We start from the raw sequence: 21,499 nt of genomic DNA, 5'->3' as shown, positions 1-21,499 counted from the left end.
CTTCGGAAGATACTAGTGGTATGACAGATGCTATTTGTAGCTCTGGAAATATGGTTGTCACTGCAGGAGATCTCCTGCACTGAAGACCCACAGGAGTCCATAACCAAGGGTTAATGAAGTAATCTTCCAACACATCTCATAAAAAATAGCCTGTGTTTAATAGTAAGTGATAGAAACATAGTTTAATTTCTCTGGTCATTTTTTGATCTTTCTCTAGGAATGCAAATCTTTCCTGTTTATTTATCTTTATGTATTTTTAGCTCTGCAGATCCTTGAAAAGAGTGCTGCTATTCAGTCTCCTTGATAAGTGTTAATTTTTATAGATTGGGTTTTACTAATTTATTCCAGATCGGCATTATGCTTTTCATATGTTTTAGAAATTCCATCTGTCAGCTTCAAGGGAGCAGGCGGGCTGACTCTGCACTTAATGAAGCACCACACTTATTCATGGTTTCACTTACATTTGTTTCTCTAGCACATAGCCTGTATTTTTGTTCAGTTATTCCCAATTAATACTCAAGTAAACATCTGTCTCCTCCTCTCCTCTCCTCTCCTCTCCTCTCCTCTCCTCTCCTCTCCTCTCCTCTCCTCCTCTCCTCTCCTCTCCTCTCCTCTCCTTTCCTCTCCTCTCCTGTCCTCTCCTCTCCCCTCCTCTCCCCTGGAATCCCCTCCTCTCCTCTCCTCTCCTCTCCTCTCCTCTCCTCTCCTCTCCTCTCTCCCCTTTCCTCCCTTCCCCTTCCCTCTCTTCTGTTTTTTTCTCTCTTTGCAGCAGAAGGAAATAGTTAAATCTTCTGAAAGGCTCAGTAATAATTTGACACAGCTTGACACAGACAGCTTAGAGAAACAGGGGAAGATTAAGACAGTGTACCGCAGAGCAGGTGTGACTCTGTTTATTTCTCTAAGGCACTTGCAGCTAGCTACCTCTACTCAAATGCAAGATGTACACAGAGACCTGAACCAAAACCCTGACTTTCAACCCCAGGAGAAGGTTGGGATTAGAGCTTTTAATTGAAGCCTGTCTCTGAGTATATCTGAATTTCAAATCCTTCAGTTTGTGAAGGCTTGAATGAGAGGGGAAGGCAAAGTTTTGGTTGAACCAATTCAAGAGGTATTTGAGTACAGGAGCTGAGATTAGGTCTGTCATAACCTGTACTAGGATATTGATACAGCTAGTAAGGAACACTAAGCTATGTAGGGCCTGTTAAGACTAATGTCAGATGTATTACAAGCTCTGGGATAGAAATTAGTTGATCCCACAGCTATGTTTTACACTAGCATCTGAATTATTCTAAACCTTTTGGAATTAGGGTTTCATGTATCATCCATCTAGCTTTACATTGGTCAGGTGCTCCAGAACCCCTCACCAATGTCTAGGACATAACAAAATAGGCTCTAAGAAGAGTTCCAAAAAGTTTAAAACTTAATAACAACATAATATTGTATGCTTAGGACACATGGACTATGGAGCCCTCAGCTCCATAGCTTTGTTACCTAATAGGTTTGTTCAGTAGAGTGACATGCCAAGTGAGTGATGTCTGGGATATCATAAGTATTGACAGAACTATACAGAAGGCAATATGATTTTTTTTCTACAAAGAAGGAAATTTTGATTTTTTTAATCAGCTATGTTCTGAATCCTTTATTATTTGGGTCTTGGAGGATGGTTAATTTAGAGTGAGATGCTGAATGGAACAGTGATTTCCTTTTTTAAAGACTACAGTATGGCTTGATGTGATGTAGTTTGACAATTTTAGGTAACGGCAGTTTCATGTTCCTATGAAAAAATGGATGTAAAATTAAAAATGCATTTACCTGTCTTGGTAGCTATACATTTGGCTCTCTTTTTCAACTGCATCAGAATTGGTCATCCTCCCACTTAAGTGCCTTCACAGTTTGCTCCTGCCTACTTTCATGTTGGTGTTGCCCTTACTGCCCATGAGTCCCACTTTTCTTCCTTCTTTCATGCAACATTTATTCATGAAAATTGTTAATAGCAAAAAAAAAAAAACAAAACAAAGCTGGTATGCTATTTTCCTCCAAATCCTGCCTTAAACCTTACCTCCGTTGTGATGCCTGTAAACTGCCCAAGAAAGGCTAAGCAGCTGGTGTGCTGTGATCAGTACTTCTTATGCTAATTGTCTGCATGAAACTGTGGGAGCGAGGCATCAAACGCCCCTCTGCAGCAGGTTCCACTCTCCTCCAGAAGTAATATGGAGAAGCTGTGGCTGTTGTTGGATGTACACATTATTTCTTCCTTAACACCTCAGTGTAATGAGTTAATCCAGACAAGATACAATACAGCATGAGAATTTAAATTTGACCAGAGGATTGCCAACCTCACAGGTGTGAAAGCCTGCCACCTTCCCTGAATGTAGAAGAGCTGCAGGTGCCCAGATGCAGTTCAGATGCCCAGAATTTGCTGTGAGGTTTCAAAAGAGATTTGTCCCCTGAGTCTGTGGCTTTCCTATCTCTGCTACTATTGTAAGACCTAGGGCTGGAAACTTTGCCTTTTCAGGAAAAGGAGCGATACAGATTTTTTCCTCTGGACACTTTCACAAAAAAACCTGAGGCTTTAAATCTTGGAGGAAACCAAAACTAAATGTGAAATTGTTAAACTTCTATGGCACAAGTGAAATTAGGTAGTTACTTTTGTATAGATGATAAATGCATGTATTTGTTTTTCTTACAGAAACGTGGAGTCCTGAATAAACAGAGAGAAGAGAGTTAAGCACACACTCTGTATTGCAAACAGTAAGTGACCAGACTACAAACTCTGAAACCAAACACTCTTTGTACTTCCATTTCTTTTTTGTTTGTTTGGGTTGGTTTGTTTTTTGTTCACAGTTCTTTTAACACACATAAGAAATCAGTGCATTGAGCATTTCTGCCTCTTATCCAACTCGCTTTCATTTAACAGGGCTAGACTTTTACTAATCCTATGATCATTTTAGGTAAGAGGCACAGATAATCCACACAATGTGTCTTCAGCACTGCCCATACCGAGAATATTTTCTTCTCAGTTAAAGTGTATCATAATACTAGAATGTACCAAGCTAAAAACAATATTGCTGTTATTATTATCACATTTGTTCACACCTGAGATTTTGCAGAAAAACAGGTTTATCAGTGTAATCAAATCTTGTTGGGTCAGCACACAAATAAGATTTTTATGGGTTTGTATTAACCACTTAATCACTAACTAATTGTTCTGAACTACCCTGGTCATAGCTGTGCTGTTCACTGCACAGTATCTTCAATCACAGTGAACATCAGGAGATTAAGACTACTCACTGAGACAAGAAAATGAGCTATGGTTCTGTTGTGGATGATTTCTGTCATCCTTTGAAAGAAATCTCAGATTGCTGGTTAAGTTCCAGTCGTGATACAGTACAGAGCAGACACTGCTTTTATTGCCAATCCTAAACCATATGCCCTGGGAAACATAGCAGGTTATATGGGTGTACTGCATTGCTGGGTATTAAAAGGTAGCAATATAGTTGGAGAACCAATGTGAAGGCATTTCTATTAACAGTTTTAACAAAACAGTGCATCTGTGCTAGGTGTTAATAGAGCTTGCCTTTTCGTGGGAGAAGACTGTGGACAGTAAGTAATGTACAGAGTATATGTGCTCTTCAGCACCATTCTGCTTCTAGAATGTACATTTGACAGTATGTAATGAAGAACTGAAGGAATTTTATTGACACATATGAAATCTCTCTTCATGTAGCTAAACTGGTGTATGGAACAGACTAGTTTTTGATAAAAATAAATCTTGAATATTTTTTGGCAAACAGCAAAAATAAAACTTTGGTGGAAAAGAATATGTATAAACCTCTTAGAATCTTCCTGATCTTTGGCAAAGTTTGAGCTTGCTGTTTCTAGTACCAAATAGGAAGTCTGCAGACCAAGAGCATTGCTGATGTTGTTGTTGGGTAATAATGCAAATAATACCATATGCCTGTATCTAAGGAACTTGTGAAGGGTTGCAGCATAGTGTAACAGGGTTCAGCTCTTGCAATTTTTATTTGACATGTGGAAAGATATGGTGGAACTTTTAGGAGTTGTTATTTAACACATGGGATACCTTCAACTAAATCAGTTATGCTTTTCCCCCAGACCTTATGTTTTGGCATCAGATGACTGACAGTTACATACATAAATATTAGCAATTTCATGCAATTTGTATAACTCAACTAGTGTATGTATACAAAAAAAAGTAGTTGTTGGAGGCCTGTTTGTAGAAAGTAGATTTCACTACTGCAGACACTCCAAAACTTTCTCCTCACTTGTATTCCTGTGTCAAGTGGCCAGAAGTACCAGGCAGCAGTTTCAGAATAGTGTGGATTTGTGTATAGTGAGAAAAAATTAATCAATTAATATTGGTACTCCATCACGTAAAATTTTTCTCTCCCCTGCTGGCAGAATAGGTTGACAGAACCTTTTCATAGTATCCATCAGTTAATTTTATCAGTCATGCTATTATGATTATAAGCTACAAATGATCTAACAATGAATATATAATTACAGAAATGAAACTGTACAGTGGTTATTTAACATTTACAATATGTAATTTATTTAATACTCTCTTTGGAATATACATGAGAAATTAGAATAATAAAACAGAAATAAGATTACATTTATCTCTCATCTGTCATCAGTGAGGAGCAGCTTGATCAGGCTATACATTCAACCATTTAGGGAAGTTCATGTAGGCTACCTCTGGGGTTGGTTAAAACACCCATGTGAACTGTATGTTATTTATATGCTAAGCAACAAGTCATTCTTCTGACACTTTGGATCTTTGCTTTAAAATACTTTTTTTCTCCCAACCTTAATTAAAACCTAAATTTTAAAATACCCAGTGCTGAGAGGTAAAAAATAATTGGATTCCAGATATAGGAAGAAGATAAAATTAATATTGTTCTTATTAAGAACAGAATACAATAAAAATCATAACATACTGTATTTTTGGGGGTTTAATTGTTCTCATCTCAGGTTTAAATAGAAGGGCCTGTATCATTTGTCTTTGATATTGCAAAGGGTTGATGTCATCTTTTGTGGAGGAGGAAAAAAATCTTGCAACATGTGTTCCAAAAAAGGTGCCCATTTGACCTCCACATAGTCATCAGCAATCAGATTTCATCTGCCGCATGCTGTATTTTATCAGATAATCAACATATCTGGTGGCTGCTGGTTAATAACAGTTTTTTTCATTTTTGTTTAATAAAGGCAAGTGGCATAAATTAGGGTGCTGCACAAACGAAGCACTTATACAGGAGGATGATGGCCAGACTGTGTTCTGTGAGCAGAGGAAGTTTGCCCTACTGAAAATCATTGTATGGGCAGTTTGACTCCATTATGTGTAGGAAAACTAAATTCATGCACATGAGCACGCAATGTTACCATTGTTTACTCTAATATCTATTTCAAAAGCTACCATGGTTTATATTTTGCTATTTACTATAGTATATCTAGAGGTGTGTAAAGTACCATAAATGAAGTAGCTACATGAAGGGTTCCTAGGTTTGGAAGAGACAGTTTTGTAAAAGTTGATTTTATGAGCCTTCAAAAAGAAATGACCCTGTGGTTTCTGAATGTTCACTGCTAATAACAATAATCTTCCCTTGCATTACGATTTTAATCTTTCATTGCAATATAGTAATCTAGAAGCAGCATGGAAGCGCCCTCATTCCCTGTGCTCCCAGGTTTTGTCATTGCCCATTAAAATTCATGTGCGTGTACTGCAGGCTTGCATAAAATAGTTCATTCGAGTGTTCACACTACCTGAATTCTTTAATGAGGTCTTCCCCTAAATTAGTTTCACTTTTTTTCACTTAAATTAGTTTCTTTTTTCTCCCTGGGTGGAAGCGTGAACTTCCAGCGAATTATATAGCAGCACTGGCATAGTGCAAAGGTTTTTTATTTTGGCTCTCTTCTGGTTATTATGTTGAGACTATTCAGAGTAGTATATTCTCTGTGACTCATATGCTTACAGAATTCTGTGCCTCAAAACCTCATTTTTCTTTTTTCTTTTTTTTTTTTAATCGATCTTGTAGTGCAGGCACAGCTTTGCATTTTTAAATGTGAGATCTCTGACACGGATTTAGATTCTGTACTGCTTTGAGGTATGCTAGTTATGCAACCTAATTTTACAAAATGGCTCTGTGTTTGTACTTCCCTGGGGCTTCAGTTTAGATGTCATCTATCATTTTAGCACCGTGATTGATTACTCTCTACTATTTAATCTATCTGCTGCAGCTTCTCAGATTTTTCTTCAATTGGTAAACACATACTTTTCTGAACACATTTTCAAATGATGTGTTTTCCAAGTGCCCCAGAAATCATGTAATCATATTTTTCTCAGCTAGGATTTTAACTATTTCAGCCATTCAATGGTTTTCATAAATTTATTGTCTGATATTTTATCTATTACTTGGAAGTTTTGCATTGGAAATCCGTGCTGTATTTTCCATTTTTCAATGTTATTGCACATATTTAGTGTGAAATATAAGTGTTTTTATCAACTGCTTCCTTGTTCCAGCAAAAAACAGTAAGAGAAATAAGCACACTTTTTAAGCATAGGAGCCAGATGCAGGGCCTGCTGCTGCATTAGACTTTAACAGCCTTTGCACATTAGGTTTCAAAAGCAAAATACTAGATTAATTTGCTGGTTGGAATTTCACAAGCCAGCTTCAGTCAGTAAGGTTAGCATGTGCTTGTTTTCTTGTCTTGTAGACTGTGTTCCTGTACTGTAATTTGCTGTTTTTAGACTTTACATTGAATATCAACTTGGCTATGGCTGTAAATCAGACTTCTTCAGAATAACACCAAGTTTCCACTTAAAAACGGGTTGGGTTTTTCTGCATTAAATCATACTATGTATACAAATGGCAGCATTTTTACACAGTTACTGGGGTAACTTCCAGGAAGCTACTATAATGAACTGTTTCTATGGTCCACATATCAAAGAGATTTTAGTATCAAAATTTCTTTTTCCCACAGTTTTCATTACGGATCTATGTTATCTGTGTTTATGAATGGGGAGGTTGGTCATTTGTTTGGATTTTTTTACTTTTTAGTTACTGACTGCATTTAATATTTGTGATTAAAATCTCTCAGTAAGAAAAATTATACTGTGTCATCATAATGCAGCTTTGCTGACGTTAGTAACTGCTATTGCAGTCCTGTCTCTAAATACAATCAGACAAAATGAATAGACATCTGCAGTGCTGCGTGCTTTTTGGAGGTGGTTTGGTGTTCTTTTTTTATGAGAATGGGCTTTAATCAGCACTTGCCTTTGTTTTGGAATTCTTAATCTCTTTGCACAGTCCTCTTTTAGAGACTGCCAGGTTAGCTTTGGATATATATCTTTGTAATTCCTGGTAGGTGGATTCCAGCCCACATTTTGTTAGAGAATTAGAGACAGCCAGTTCTGTCACTGTTCTGTTACTGTCCTTGTAATGACTCACACTTCAATTAGGAACTTCGAGGACAGAATTTCTTGTCAACTCTGCTATTTTTCATTTATGGTGCGTGAAGGTTAACTCAAAAGATAGCTAATGTGATACAAGTGATTATGTATAATACAGGTTAAGGTGACTTCTCAGTATGGAGTTGGTGGAAGCTAAGGAGCATTATTTGGCAGGTTTGGATCCTCTCCAAGTATGAGTCTGTTGCCTTCTTTCAATGTTTTGCACTATAAATCTTACTTTGAAGACATATAGCCATCATAAATGTCACATCTTGACAGCTTTTCTTATGCGAATGAAACTCATTCAAATCAGTACTCAGGAATGAGAAAAGATGCATTTTTAAGTTATGAGTGTATTGACATTTCCGAAAAGACAAAGAAAATAGGAAATTCCATTATTCACTTCTCCATGTAAATAAAAATGTTTTGCAAAGTCATTACTAAAGATATCACATAAAAATATGTTTTATGATATTAGTCTGCTGTGTTTCTATTGATATGTGAAGTGCATGAAAATAGGCACTGTAGAATTTTTCTTGCAATAAATAATTTTGAAAATGCAAAATTCAGAAGTATGTTAGAAAAAAGGGATTTCTTAGATTAGGATTTTGGGATGGAGGGTGTGCATACTTTAGAACAGCTAGAAATTAAGAGTGATGAGGGATGCTCTGGAATATGTTAGCAGTGCATCTGCAGTGTGTTTCTGGTTCTGTACCTTCAGTTCTGTACTGCAAGATAAAGAGGCAAAGACATGGTTTTGCTGTGAGAGGAGCCTTGGCACAAGGGTTCTTACAGCAGTAGTAATTGATGTATTTCATACTTGTGACTCTTGTAGCTATGCTAATAAATGGAACAACAGTCATCTGAGCTGAAGGCACAAGTTGTTGAACATGATGGTCATAAAGCTCGTAAAAAATAGGCCATATTTACAACCTCTCCAGTTAAAAAAACTTTAGGTAAGCCATTGAAGATACTAAGATTGTGGGTTTTTTTCCATGAGCCATGTGTTTGGGGTTTTTTCTTAGTTCTCCCCAATTTCCATAACTGCCAAACCTCCAAAATCTTGAGGTTTAGAAGGGTACTTTTTCTAATAGAAAGGAGAGGTTTTCCTGCAGTCACATGGATCCAGGAGCTGGAGCTTCCAAAGATAACTCCCAAACATTTATTGCAAAGTCTGGCAATACTGTGTAAAATGCGTGATAGCCTAGAGGTCTCTGTTAGTTCTGTGCAGCAGTACACTTTGATCTTTCATATAATAGGTCTCGCAATACCTTTTCATTTCTAAGAGAAAGAGTGCCTAGGCTGCTCTTACACCATAAGCCTGTTTCACTCATCCTTACAAGTTGTGATGCCAAGTGAGAACATTTGGTTTAGGAAGAAGGATGAGAAAAAAGAAATAAGATGTCATTTAGACTGTGCAACCTTAACCATTTTTGATGGGATTTTGCTCTTGGAAGTGAGTCTCAGGATTTGCAAATTTAGTTTAAATGAAATGCTTAACACCAACAGAGTTTATTTAAAGATCTAATTTTCCTTCAGGGATAATAATTTTAAGAACTTTAAACTGCATTAAACCATTAGTTAATAAACTGCTAGCTATTAAACTGTTAATAGTTTATCCTGTAGATAACAGTGATTCCTTTCGGAGAGTTATGGTCTATTGGGCAAATATGCATTTAGGGAAGTTTTAAAAAGGAAATGACATCTGAACTTTAAATTTATATACTTAGACAATTCTAAAGGAAAATAGAATCAGTAGCTTTTTATATATGAAGCCATATGCTCCTCAAAAAGATCTATATGTTTGCTGTCTACAGATATGCTTGTAATAAGGAATCATTACATCTCAGTTGCTATTTTGTTGTCATTTTTATATTTTCTGTGCGGTTTGATTATTTGCAAGCCTCAGTGTCTGAAGCTGTGACCTATCAGTGCAGCCACTCCAGGTATGCTCTGGAAAACCAGTCCACATCCCAATCCTTGTGGGCTATTTCCATATCCATTTGAAAATAATGAAAGAACTGGAAACCTGACTTGCTTTAAAAAACAGTTGTTAAAAAAATGGTGGGTTATATACAATTTATATGAAACCATTGTTAATGCATATATGTTCATATAATGTTTTGCAAGCCCTCTTTATGTTTGTTCTATTTTCACATATATTTTAAAGACTGTTTCCTCCAGAAGTAATAATTGTAATTTTTATTAATGATCTGCTGAGTAGACTCATTATATTAAATCACAACTAGAATTCTACTTACACCTACTGTGATTTGAAGCATGTGAAAAGCAGTGCCATGCTATCCAACTCCATCATAGATCATACACAGTGGCTTTCAGAGCCTTCTGGCATTCACAAGAGTGTGACAGCTGTACCTTGCCATTCATATGTGGGCTGTCCTTCATGGCTGATCAATACCAAGACTTCATTTCCTCCAGCCTCTTTGTGGCAGTACTAGCAAGGATGACCCTTGCTGTATCCTGAGTTAGAGTGAAGTTTTTCCTGTTCTTGTCGAGCATTTTTAGTGTTATTGTTGGAAGTTCTTTTTTCATTAATGTGTATCTCTTGTGTATCTCTAGCACATTTTCACTGTGCTATTCCAAAATTAACTTTACTTAACTAACTGTACTTTCATTTGATTTGGGGATTCTTTTTCCTATTAAATTGTGCTTCACAGCTTGAAGAGTGCTTATGTAGACCCACTACCCAAATCAAAGACAAAAATAAATAAATTAGAAGAGAGGGAAAAAAGAAAAGTCATGGAAGAAATCCGGATGTCTGATACTGAAATTTTCCAAGGATGTGTTAGCAGACATAAGCAACTTGCTTAAACCCTCTTAAGTAGCTTTCCTTTTAAAAATGGGCATGGTGGTGCATAACTTTAGAGGAGGTTGGAATTCATTCCTGTGGTGAATTTGATTGTATTGTTACTGGCATGAAAAGAATGAGCTGATACTCTCCCAGTATTGCAAAGGCTTGTTAGATAAATGTGTTCATCAGTACCTAATTATTTTTGATATGTGCTAAAAGAAACTGAGATTATATCTGTTGTTGAGTAAACATGGCTTAAAAAAAAAACAAAACCAAAAAACAAAAACAAACAAAAAAAACCACCTTCCTTGGTGTTTCCTAATCTTCTAATCTTGCCAGTACCTGTATAACAATGAACAAATCCTACAAACATCAAACCGAGTTTCTTGCTGCCGTTTTTACCAGTATAAACTCTCCCTCCCTCCCCTGTTCATTCTCCTGGGGAAAAACAGCAGACTTTATAAGCCTGAATAATGAGATGGGGCCAGGGAAGAGGAAAGCTCTGGTATAATTATCCTAATCTGCTACATATTATTATGACATCTAGCCCTTTATTGCTTCTCATTCTCCTTTCTCCTTTCATTTTTTGTTTATATTCCCATGTTTCTCCCTTTGCTACTGTTTTATTGGCAGCTCTATCTAAATTTAGCTTTTCTTCTAGAGCTATTGTGACCATACTCTTCTGGAAAAGATCCCTCATTCCCTAGGGTCACCTAATTTGTTTTCTTGTAGCTTCCATAGTTTCTGATCTTTTTCATAGAGTTGCTTTCAAAAAGATAGTAATAGGGGTAAAATGCATCTTCTTTCACTTGTATGTTCTGTAGCAAGGTTGTGACTGACCTTACAGAGAGCTGCTTGAGCTAGGATGGAACCTGTTCATGTGATCAGCAATGTGTGTAGACACAGAGAAAGTGCTTGGTTTTATATGCACATTGCCTCTTCCCCATGCCTAGGTATCTTACTGTTATACTATAGAACAGTGAGGGAACCTGGGGTTTGTACCTGTTCTCTCTGCAAGTATTTGTTTCCTTGACATAAGCTCAAAGCTCTTTGGGCATCTTTTCATCCCAGTCAGCAAACTGTCTTTATAGCTTTGCTTCTTCTTTTACTTCCTTTTATACATACTGTGGGAATAGGGATATAAAGTTACATTGCTTCAGGTAGAACACACTAAATTTGCTTATAGATGATACATGAATACATGATCTCTCTGCCTTTTTGTTGGCTGTTAAACCCTTAGCTTTAGCACATAGTGAGTTCTCCAAATTATCTGCCTATAGCACACTATGTCTGATCTGTTTGAAGAGCTTCTGTTTTCTGCTGATTAGATATTTTATGAAGAGCTCCAAAATAACCCCCATATTTGCGTTTCTTTCGTTTCTCCTTGCATGCATGCCTTTGTGCTCTCTTGCTTTTGCTCTCTGTCTCTCTGTTGCTTTTTTCCTCTGTTTGCTGGAACATTATGTCCTCAGTTGTCAAATAGTGTTCTCTCAGCTGAAATTCCAATGCTGAATTGAAAGAAATCAACCAGAAGCTCTGGAAAATGTTTCATTTTTACAGTGATACTGAATTTTATGAGTTTTAAATAAAGAAAAGTCTATTATTAAAAATACACTATTAGGCTTGTGAAAAGGAATCTCTGAGGTTTAACATATAAACCCAGGAACGTCATGATAAAATTACAAAACCTTGAGAGGTTATTTGAATGATCTCCTTGTTTCTAGAGACTAAGTAAAGCTTTGTTTTATTAATCTGATTGTTATTTTATTTGCTACAATATATATCAGGTTTACAGCATCTCTTCAACATCAGCTTCCCAGTAACAGTGCCACCAAAGTGCAACTATCAGCCAGCTGAGTGATACAGATACAACGCCAAAAATAAATATGGATGGTTAAGCAAGTTGTTATTCAGAAAGAGCACATCCATTTCTCTGCAGGAGCAATAGGAGATTTAAAAAAATGTGTGCAAGGTTCAAAAAACTGTTGAACAGTCTGACTAATAAACTGGTTTTGTGAGTTAATCTGTTGGTCAGTCAGTGAGAAAGAGACAGGTTATGAGTTACAGATTATCATGAGCTGCATGGTAGGAGGAAAGCCGTTAACAGAACTGTATGACAGTTGCGAATCATTGCAGCTTAAAATCATCAGGGATACAAAGGCATATTAAAGCCTTCTCTGAAGATGCTCTATAAAGTTGGTGATTGAGATGTGAGTAAAGGCATTTCTGTAGTGCTTAACACTGCTGTGCTGCCAAACAGTATGTGGCTTTCAGGAGGTGAATCAGCATACAGCATATGTGTCCCTGTTTAGCCTTGCCTATTCCTAGACATATATTCTGGTTACCTTCTGGTTACCAAAATGTTGCTTCATCATTATTATTTTTTTTTTTTAGCTTAGGAATACGGTGTAAGTGCTGTCACAACTTCTTAGCAGACAATTATGATAGGGTAGTTGAACAATTCTTTAACAACTTGAAACTCAGTAATTCAGAGTTACCAGAGCTATGTTAATTGATGATATACTGTGATGCAACCTGCCTTATGGAATTTATCTCAAAATAGGGGTTTAGAAATAACTTTCAGGAGATTTCAATGATGTTTGTATGTAAGATCTTTTCAAGTTAATTGAAGTATAGTTAGTACTTCTCATGGAAATTAACAGGAAGAGCAGACCAGCCCTGGGTTACAGTCACAATTTGAGGTGTCACAAACAATCAAACACTCAACTGATACCAAGAAAAAACCCACCAAAATTAGAGAACAGGAGATGTCAAATTGTTTCTAAAAGAAGCATTCATCGGCTGTCATGCTGCTGACTTCTTAAACTCAGTAATCATGTTTGGACTTGGTGTGGTGCCAATAGAAAGGATTTGCTCATTTAGTTTTCAGGGACCAGAATTTTTTTTAGGCTACATCTAGAAATAGTTATCCTCAGAAAAGATATTACACTGCACTGCAGAGAAAGGAAAGAATTAAGGACTTGGAGTGATAATACCAAAGAGTAAGGATGAAACGTCACAGTTGTTTAGATCTAAAAGGGATCTCCATAGTAACTGCATTCATTTAACATGTTTAATACATGTATTACTACCTTTTACTTCTCTGACTGGGTGAATTTTTTTTGTTCACCTAGAATTTCATGTGATTTGTACCATCGATTTCTCTCAGAAAGGGCAAGAGATTGAAATTAAATAAGTAAGGGTGAGCAGGTTAAAATAGGGATGACGTTCTTCAGTAAGTTACGAGTTAATATCAGTATAAAGAAGGAAGAGGCCCAAGAACTGATTCTGAAGGGTCAATATTTATTTACATCTGAAAGGTGTAAATAAGGTGTAATGGAAAGGATATTTGTTACAGGTATATTACCTATATTGGTAAACAAGAGCAATGACAAATTAGAGCTGGAAGAATGAAAGTACAGATTTTGTCGAAATACTAGTAAGTTCCTCCAGATGGCCTAATGAAAAAAAAGTTGATTTTCTCTTGTGATTGTCTTGACCTCCAGTATATTTTCTGTAGAACTTCTGTCATTTTCACCCGAAATATGAGTAGCCATTCAGAGAGGTTTCAATTTTTCTTCTAGCTTGTGCCTGGTTAGAAAAAAAAGTAGAAATATTTGGCAGTGATACACAGTGTCTGATCTGTAGGCAACAGTTACTGTACTCTGAAATGATGTTGAATGCTGCCTCAGATGTTTTCACAGTTAGGTGTCTATGGTTTATATCAATGCTTGTTCACAGATTAAATGGTTTCAAGTGTGTTTTGGATGTGTATTTTATATTTTTGTACACTATTAATGAACAATTGTAATTGAGTTGGTGTTCTGGGAAGCTAATAATGGTACGTGCACAGTACTCAGTTTCGGTACCCTTACTAAAGCATGCCAAAACAGTTTGACTGTGTAAGATAGTGTATGCATTTCTGTGTGTTAGGATTTGACTGTCTCTTTGTTTTACACAAATACCTTTTATTGGTAAGCACAACCTTCTATCCCTTTTAAAGTTTTTGATAAGAGCATATTGACAGGTTGGTTGACTGGTCATTTTCTGATGCTGTTGGGGCAGTGCTTCTTCTTTGCTGAGTGAAATTTACTGCCACATCACTTTTTTTTTTTTTTTCCCATTGGAACAATGAGTTACAATACAAGACTTTCTTCAGAAGAAACCTGAAACAGGTTTTGTTGCTTTGCTTTTGGATGGAGTTTCCTACATCAGTATTGCTAATTATCTTACCACCTTGTGATAGGATCACTAATAAAATACTGTACAGTCCATAGAAAATTGACAATAATTTACATAGTTACTCTAAACTCCACATGTACTTCAACTTTGAAGTTCTCACCTTCCATGGTTGTTTATGCCTGGTGCCTTATTAACTCATATGAACAAGGTGGTCTTCACATTAGCATTTGTAAAAGATAATTAATTACAGTTTTGTACAGAAATGGCAAATGCTTAGGTTGATGCTCAGCTATACTTCTTGCATATAGAGGAGAATCTGGCAGATCCCTGCTGATGAAACAGATCTGTGGCAAGGGTGTAATCCTGTGCAGAACATACCTGCTGGCACAGCTCGTGATTGACAGAAATGTCCACTGGAAAAATGCTGGCTGGTATGGGGAAGTTTTGTGGGGAAAGATTCTAATTCTGTTTGCTTTTCATGGAACACTTAATTTTCCAAGAGAAATTTCTCTTCTTCAGTGGAGAATAAAGCACATTTCTACTATAGTTAATAATTGTTGGTAGGTAGGATATGACTTCTAGCTAGGTAAACCTTCCTAATAAAGAAGATGAGTCAGTTCTAAAGGATCTGAGATCTTTCTTCTGTTATGATATGTGTTTTTTTTCCTCCTTGTTTGTTTTGGTATTTTTTTTTTTATCTTCTCTAGCCCTCCCCCCCCCCATTATTTATGCTTGATACTGCAGCATTTTTGGTGTTATGCTGCTTATTCTGTATGTTCTTTACAGTTAGTGCTGTACTCTGCGTTTGTTGATTGCATTTGGATGTGCAGGTGGCTAGTTAATATTTGTTAGTGTTTATATTCACTAACCTTATGAGTCTTGAAACTTGAGACCTTGAAAATAGCTTCAAGAACTTTTTATGATCATTGTATGTGTTCCTGGTACCTTTAAGAAAGCTGGCTTTCCATTTCTCAGTCCCTGCTGTCAGTTGCCAAAGCTGTCACATCCAGGGAACGAAATCAAGGAACATGTGCTCTACTGTTGTTTAGTCGTGCACTCCTCTCCCACTTATGTTTTATCCTTACACCTTGTTGTGGAAACCCAGCTTTTTCTCTAGCGCTTACAGTGAATAACACTTGTTATCAGGACAAGCAATCAGTTCACCCCCAAGTTACAGTAATGCTACTTTTTAAACCAGCAGCAGAGTATTACTTAAGGAGAGCCCATTAGATGGCCCTTCCCCAGAGACAGACCTTGTCTGATTCAAAGCACTGTGTGGTGCCTTTGAAACGTAATTACTAAAATGCCACCCATTTATTCCAGTAGAGCTGCCAGGATACACAGGTACGGTTTTTAGCTTTTTAATTAAAGATGCATATCTGAGGTAACCTAGCAAAAGTAGTTTGCCTAATTAACTCCCTTTAGTTGACCATTCTGTCAGTTGCTGGCGTTAGTAAATATTTGGTTTCTTTAAGCCTGATTTCTGTAGATGGGTAGATGGGTGATTTAGATATTTATAACTATGGAAGAAGAGATCACTTCATTTCTGTGTCTTTTCCCATGATATCTTTTAGGACTTTTCAAGTCACAGTTCAGCTTAAACAAAAATATTGAAAGAATAAAGAGCAGTTCACACATCGATATGTGAAACTTTGAATTTTTTCCCAAGATGATGTTTTAGCTACTGGCTAAGGGGGTCAGAAATGTGAAATATTATATTCTGTAGCTCTTTTGTCTTCTGCAAGTGACACTTGCAAAGGTGGGGTTATTTCTTAAATTTATAACCTTGCTTTTAGAAGTCTATTTACTGTAAGGCATGTTCATGGTCTCTTGAAATTTCAGTACATAAAAGGGGGTCAATAATGGTCTTTAATAGAATTGGGAATAATATGTAATAGCCCTATGTCAAAAGTCATTATATAGTACAGTAGTTCTCTGGACTGTGTATAATTATCCCAATTTCAATGGGGTAACACAGATGTGAAAATGGTCAGTTCTTATTGCTTACGCTATTATTTTCTGTTCCACTGTAAAAGTTAAGATCATTCTTTATACCTAAATTAATATTTAATGTCAAAGCTTGAGGGACAAAGGAAATGCTTTGGTGGGGAAGAGATGAATTTATACGTCTAATTAAAAGGTGCACTGAAAAGGACATTTTGTTTAATGCCAGTTCCCATGGTTACTTGCAAATAATTACACAGTTTTAAAAACACAAAACTTTTTTTGCAGTCTTACTTCCAGGCAGATAAGTGTCCAGCAGTTAGTTATAATTAGCTATGTAAGAAGTAAATTGTCAGCCTTGATCTTCAAAATTCATCTAAGCTTGCATGTTTTATGCCTGTGCATACTGCATTTTTATTGCCTTCAGTAAGATTAGATTTCCAGGTTAGGCAATTCTGTCTGGCTTGACTAATCTTATCAGGTCACTCTCATAGTTTATTCTTACCTCCACAAGTTTTATGGAAGGCTGAGAAAACCTTTAAAGAAACAGCTATTGTTTTCTAAAGCGGCATCTATTTTATATTTGAGAGTTTTGCTCTTTTATCTCAGGGCCTTTTTTTATTGTGTACCTAATTTTACTAAAACCATTCAGATCATGGAAACCACAGTGACGAAATTACAGCCTGCTGTGAAGGTTGGCCATAAGAGACCACTGCTCTTTTGTGCTTCAGTAATAAAAGCCATAAGTTTATCTTATTAATAATAGTAGCAATATGATTATTTTATTTGTAATACCATACAAGCATGATGTGATAAATAAACAGTTGAATTCGACTGCCTGGGTTTTTCTCAATTAAATTCTGCCACTGTTTTGTTTGTGAAGCTGCCCTACATTGGAACTGCACAGTACGTGTCATTGCAGAATTAGGGAAGCACAGCGCATAGCTTAAAACTCACAGTGATCACAATTCTGAGCTTCTGTTCTGAAAAAAATTCTGACACTTGTGTGTGAAGCATTTTCAGATAACTCTTTCTTTTTAGATATGTGTGGATTTTTTCATGTTTGCACAGTTATTTTTTGCGATTTTTCAGAAATAGGCATAACAAGATATGTCATTTCATATCACCCCTGCTCATTTCCTGTTCGTCTTTCTTGTCATCTTTTCATCAAAGCATTTTGGTATTGGGACAATAAGTCACTATTCTTTTTAATTAATGCCAGTGATTAAAATATTCTATTTAATAATTTTATATAATTTTGGATTTAAAACTTGATAAGCACTCGATTTATAATTAGATTAACTGCTCTTTTCTCTTTCGCGCAACACAGAGATCTGAAAGAAGTAATTCTTCACACAGCACGTTGATTATTTTATTTCTTGATTCAAAAATCTTAGTATCAGACTTGCTTATTGCCATGAGTTGTGATGTTTTTAGGTTGAAGATAAGCTATAAAACAATGAATAATGCTTAGTTACAATACTTGTTCCTCATTGTCCCCTCAATGAGAGGGGAGCTGGTATCAGCAGGTATCTCTGGCAAAGGAAGCAAAAGAAACAATTTGATTGACTCTGAAACTAAAGAATCACCTAATCATTCACATTGGAAGGGACCTTGAGAGGTATCCCAGCCTGGCCTCCTGCTCAAAGCAGGATCCGCACTTGAGTTTAGCAAGGTTGCTGAGTGTTTTCTCCAGGCAAGTCTTGAAAACCTCCAAGGATGGAGTTTCTGCAACCTCTCTGGGCAGCCTGTACCAACACTTAATTGTCCTCTTGTGGAAATGTTTATTCTCATATTCAGTTAGAACTTTCAAGATACAATTTATCAACATTGTCTCTTGTTCTCCCACAGACCACTTTGTGTAAAAATAAATGTCATTGTGATCCATAAATACAACTTACTTAAGTTAGTATTACATGCAATCAAAATGAAGGAAAAAAAACCAGTAGAGACTATAGTAACAGGACAAGGGGTAACAGGTTAAAACTTAAACAGGGGAAGTTTAGGTTGGATATAAGAAGGAAGTTCATTCCTGTTAGGGTGGTGAGGCACTGGAATAGGTTGCCCAGGGAGGTTGTGAATGCTCCATCCCTGGCAGTGTTCAAGGCCAGGTTGGATGAGGCCTTGGGTGATATGATTTAGAGTAGGGTGTCCCTGCCCACGGCAGGGGGTTGGAACTAGATGATCTTAAGGTCCTTTCCAACCCTAACAATTCCATGATTCTATTATTCTATGTCATATTTTTACATGAATTCATATACAAAATGTATAATTTGAGGTGTGTAATGTATAAAATTAAAAACAGCATTTAAGATAAAGTCCAGACATTTTCCCAATATAAAACTTTAAGGGATGATATTTAAATTTTATCTTTTCCTTTTTTTAATTTTAAAATCTATTTATTTTAGGTCTTTATCATGTTTAGTAATTTCACAAGCACATGCTTTTTCCTCTTGTCCTGGGTTCAGCAGTAGCAGTCATGTTTCTCCTCCTTGGTAGCTGGTGCAGTGCAGTGTTTTGACTTTCGGCTCGGGAACAGAGCTGATAGAGATGTTTTGGTTTGGCCAAGGACTTTGTGAGCCTCATGCTCTGCCAGGGAGGAGGGGAAGCTGAGAGGAAGCAGAGACAGGACACCTGACCCAAACTGACCAAAGAGGTATTCCATACCACAGCACGTCATGCCCAGGATGTAACTGGGAGTGAGCCGGAAGGGCTGGGAGACTGCAGGGTACGAATTACCTGACTGGGTTTAAACCACGACACCTCTCCAGTGGAAGAGGCTAAAATGTGCACATATTCTTAGCAAGATGCTCCTGTTACAGCTTCTCAGGGCTGCTGCTTCATGAAAGCTCAACATCTGGGCTTTATTATGAAAAGTATATTTGGAATATTCATTCAAGCAAAATAAAAGTTCTCTATCATGAACAGATCCTTTCTCTGTCTGTAAATCTTCTATTCTGAAACGCTGGAAAAACAGACTTAAAGCATGTCTAGATTTTAGTCATATTAGTGAACTAATCAAAGGAAATTATAAACTTTGCTATCTTGCCTGTTCTTCCAGTAGGGGATAATAAGATTGACCACACAATATGCAGAGTCAGTTTTGGTTGAAGGAATGTATCATCCTTTCTCTGTCAAAAATCATCAGTCTTCAGATGCATTTGTTACTAAGAGTAGCTAGCTTCTTAATTAGTCTTAATTTAAAAAGATAGGGCATCTTCCTCTAAATAAAAAAAATAAATATCACTTTCCCTATTCTGCCTTTTTTTTTCTACATCATTCTGTTCCTCTTCACATCACATTTTTTGTCCCCTTTTAAGTATTTGCTTAGTGGGCTCCCCTTTTTCCTTTTTTGTACGTTTTCTTACTTCTGTGCTCAGTATTTTTTTTTCCATCCTATCTTCCAGTTTCAGTTTCATCCAGTTTCATTCTGTTTTCCAGGTTCCAGTTTCTTATTTCACTTCCGCTTCTCCAGTCACATTTCAGCTAAAAACTGAGCATAGAGGCTTACCCATTTTGCCCCTGAAAGATGTTCTTGAGCTTGAGTTTTCCTGAGTGTAAGACTCAGCTTGCAAACTTCTACAGAGCTGACACTGAAAAACCTTGTTGTTGTCTGGAAGGCTGGAACAACCAAACCCCATTTGGGTATATGAAATTACATGATATACTACATCTGTGAGCAACAGAACTGTATTCCAGAATCCTTTGTGCACTGATTGACAGCTACTTGTCAATCCTGAGGCTGAAATGAAAATGAGCTTAACACCTCATTTCCCTTGTAAATACTATTGCATGTTTAAAGCACAGGCTTTGTGCGGCCAACTAGTTACTCTACTGTAAATTCATATTGTCTTCTGTATACGTAATCTGTTCCTGGTTTTACCTCGGAAAGAAGAGTATCTCAGTGTCTTTGGTTTCCCCTAGGTTTTTCAATTCTTCTTGCTTCTTTGTGTGTATCAGGAAAGCCCAAGCACGGTGGAAACTCTCTTTTTCAACTACCACTTCAACGCACATCAAAGTACTCAAAATTTGCAGACTAAGGCCAGTTCACTTTCAAAAGACTCATGAAGAAACACAGTGTTCTTTGATTAAGTGTCCATGATTTGATTTGGAGTTGTTTAGTTTGAAATTACTTGGACAAATTAAATATTTAATATGAGCTAACAGGTTGCACATCAGTATATTTTAAATGTCTTGAAAAACCTAGCCTTCAGCTTGTTATTCACATGTCTGAAGAAATGAAATAATAGTCTAATGCAATGACTGCTGGAGGTGAGAAAACACATGAAGCAGTCTCAAAAAAAAATCTGAATACGTGAGTTCAGTAATCTCTAAAAAGAATTCCAGTGCATTCTGTGCTGTCATAACTTATTGTGAAGTAGTGACATTCTTCATATATGAGTAGCAACAAAGTAGAATGGAAGGTTATGGAATATATAATGAATTTGAAAAGGCCACCAGTACAGATAAGGAACTAATTTTTTGCAAAATATTCTTCGTGTTGCTGGATTTTTAAATATCCATCCGGAATTCTGCAATGATATTAGAAAAAGGAGACCTCAGGCCTGGGTCTGACATGTCATAGCAGACTTCATTATCAAGTAATCTTCTATAGATGATTCAAGGTGTTATAAATAATGCTGTCATCATATTACTATGTTTCATTATTCATTATGTATCCGACAAGTATGATCAAAGAAAAGGACAGTGGTTTTTAACATAGCGAGCAAAATGCATTTTCAGTGTTGTGTAGAAATATTCAGTGTTCAGAGACTTTCACTTGTCCTTGGAAGAAGATTAAATTGGGATTGTCATTGGGGTTGTCAACCAAATGCAGTCTTTTTCCCATTGAGATGCATTTATATAAAATTGTGGCTTGCAAGAGAGAGAGAGAGGACTTATTGCATGTTAATTTTTCTGTTTATGAAAAGATGTATGTGTATATTAAGTTATACATATGTATCTTTACATTAGTCTATATTGATATGTGTAGGTTCATGCCCATGAGAAGAAGCACTTTCCCTTGTTTTGATATTAAAATGCCAAGATCACACACTTTAGCTATGCAGTGATAACAATACTAAAAGAAG

General features: G+C 36.6%; 1 protein-coding gene across 4 annotated transcripts in view; it reads left to right on the top strand.

The window, feature by feature from the left end:
• The window catches only part of SYT1 (synaptotagmin 1), a 357,216-nt gene that overhangs the window by 124,037 nt on the left and 211,680 nt on the right, over positions 1–21,499 (top strand). For 3 of the 4 annotated variants that reach the window (XM_057429544.1, XM_057429546.1, XM_057429543.1), the window contains exon 2: positions 2,690–2,751. The exons of the other annotated variant lie outside the window; for it this stretch is intronic. The gene's annotated coding sequence lies outside the window, so the exon portion shown is untranslated. The remainder of the gene's footprint in view (positions 1–2,689; positions 2,752–21,499) is intronic. 4 annotated transcript variants of the gene reach the window in all.

The sequence above is a fragment of the Pezoporus wallicus genome, unplaced genomic scaffold, assembly GCF_028554395.1.
Source record: "Pezoporus wallicus isolate ANWC-B61680 ecotype Strahan unplaced genomic scaffold, APGP_CSIRO_Pwel_v1 contig_5069, whole genome shotgun sequence".
In the NCBI taxonomy this organism is placed as follows: domain Eukaryota; kingdom Metazoa; phylum Chordata; class Aves; order Psittaciformes; family Psittacidae; genus Pezoporus; species Pezoporus wallicus.
The sequence above is the reverse complement of the archived record's forward strand: the minus strand, read 5'-3'. Positions and strand labels throughout refer to the sequence as shown.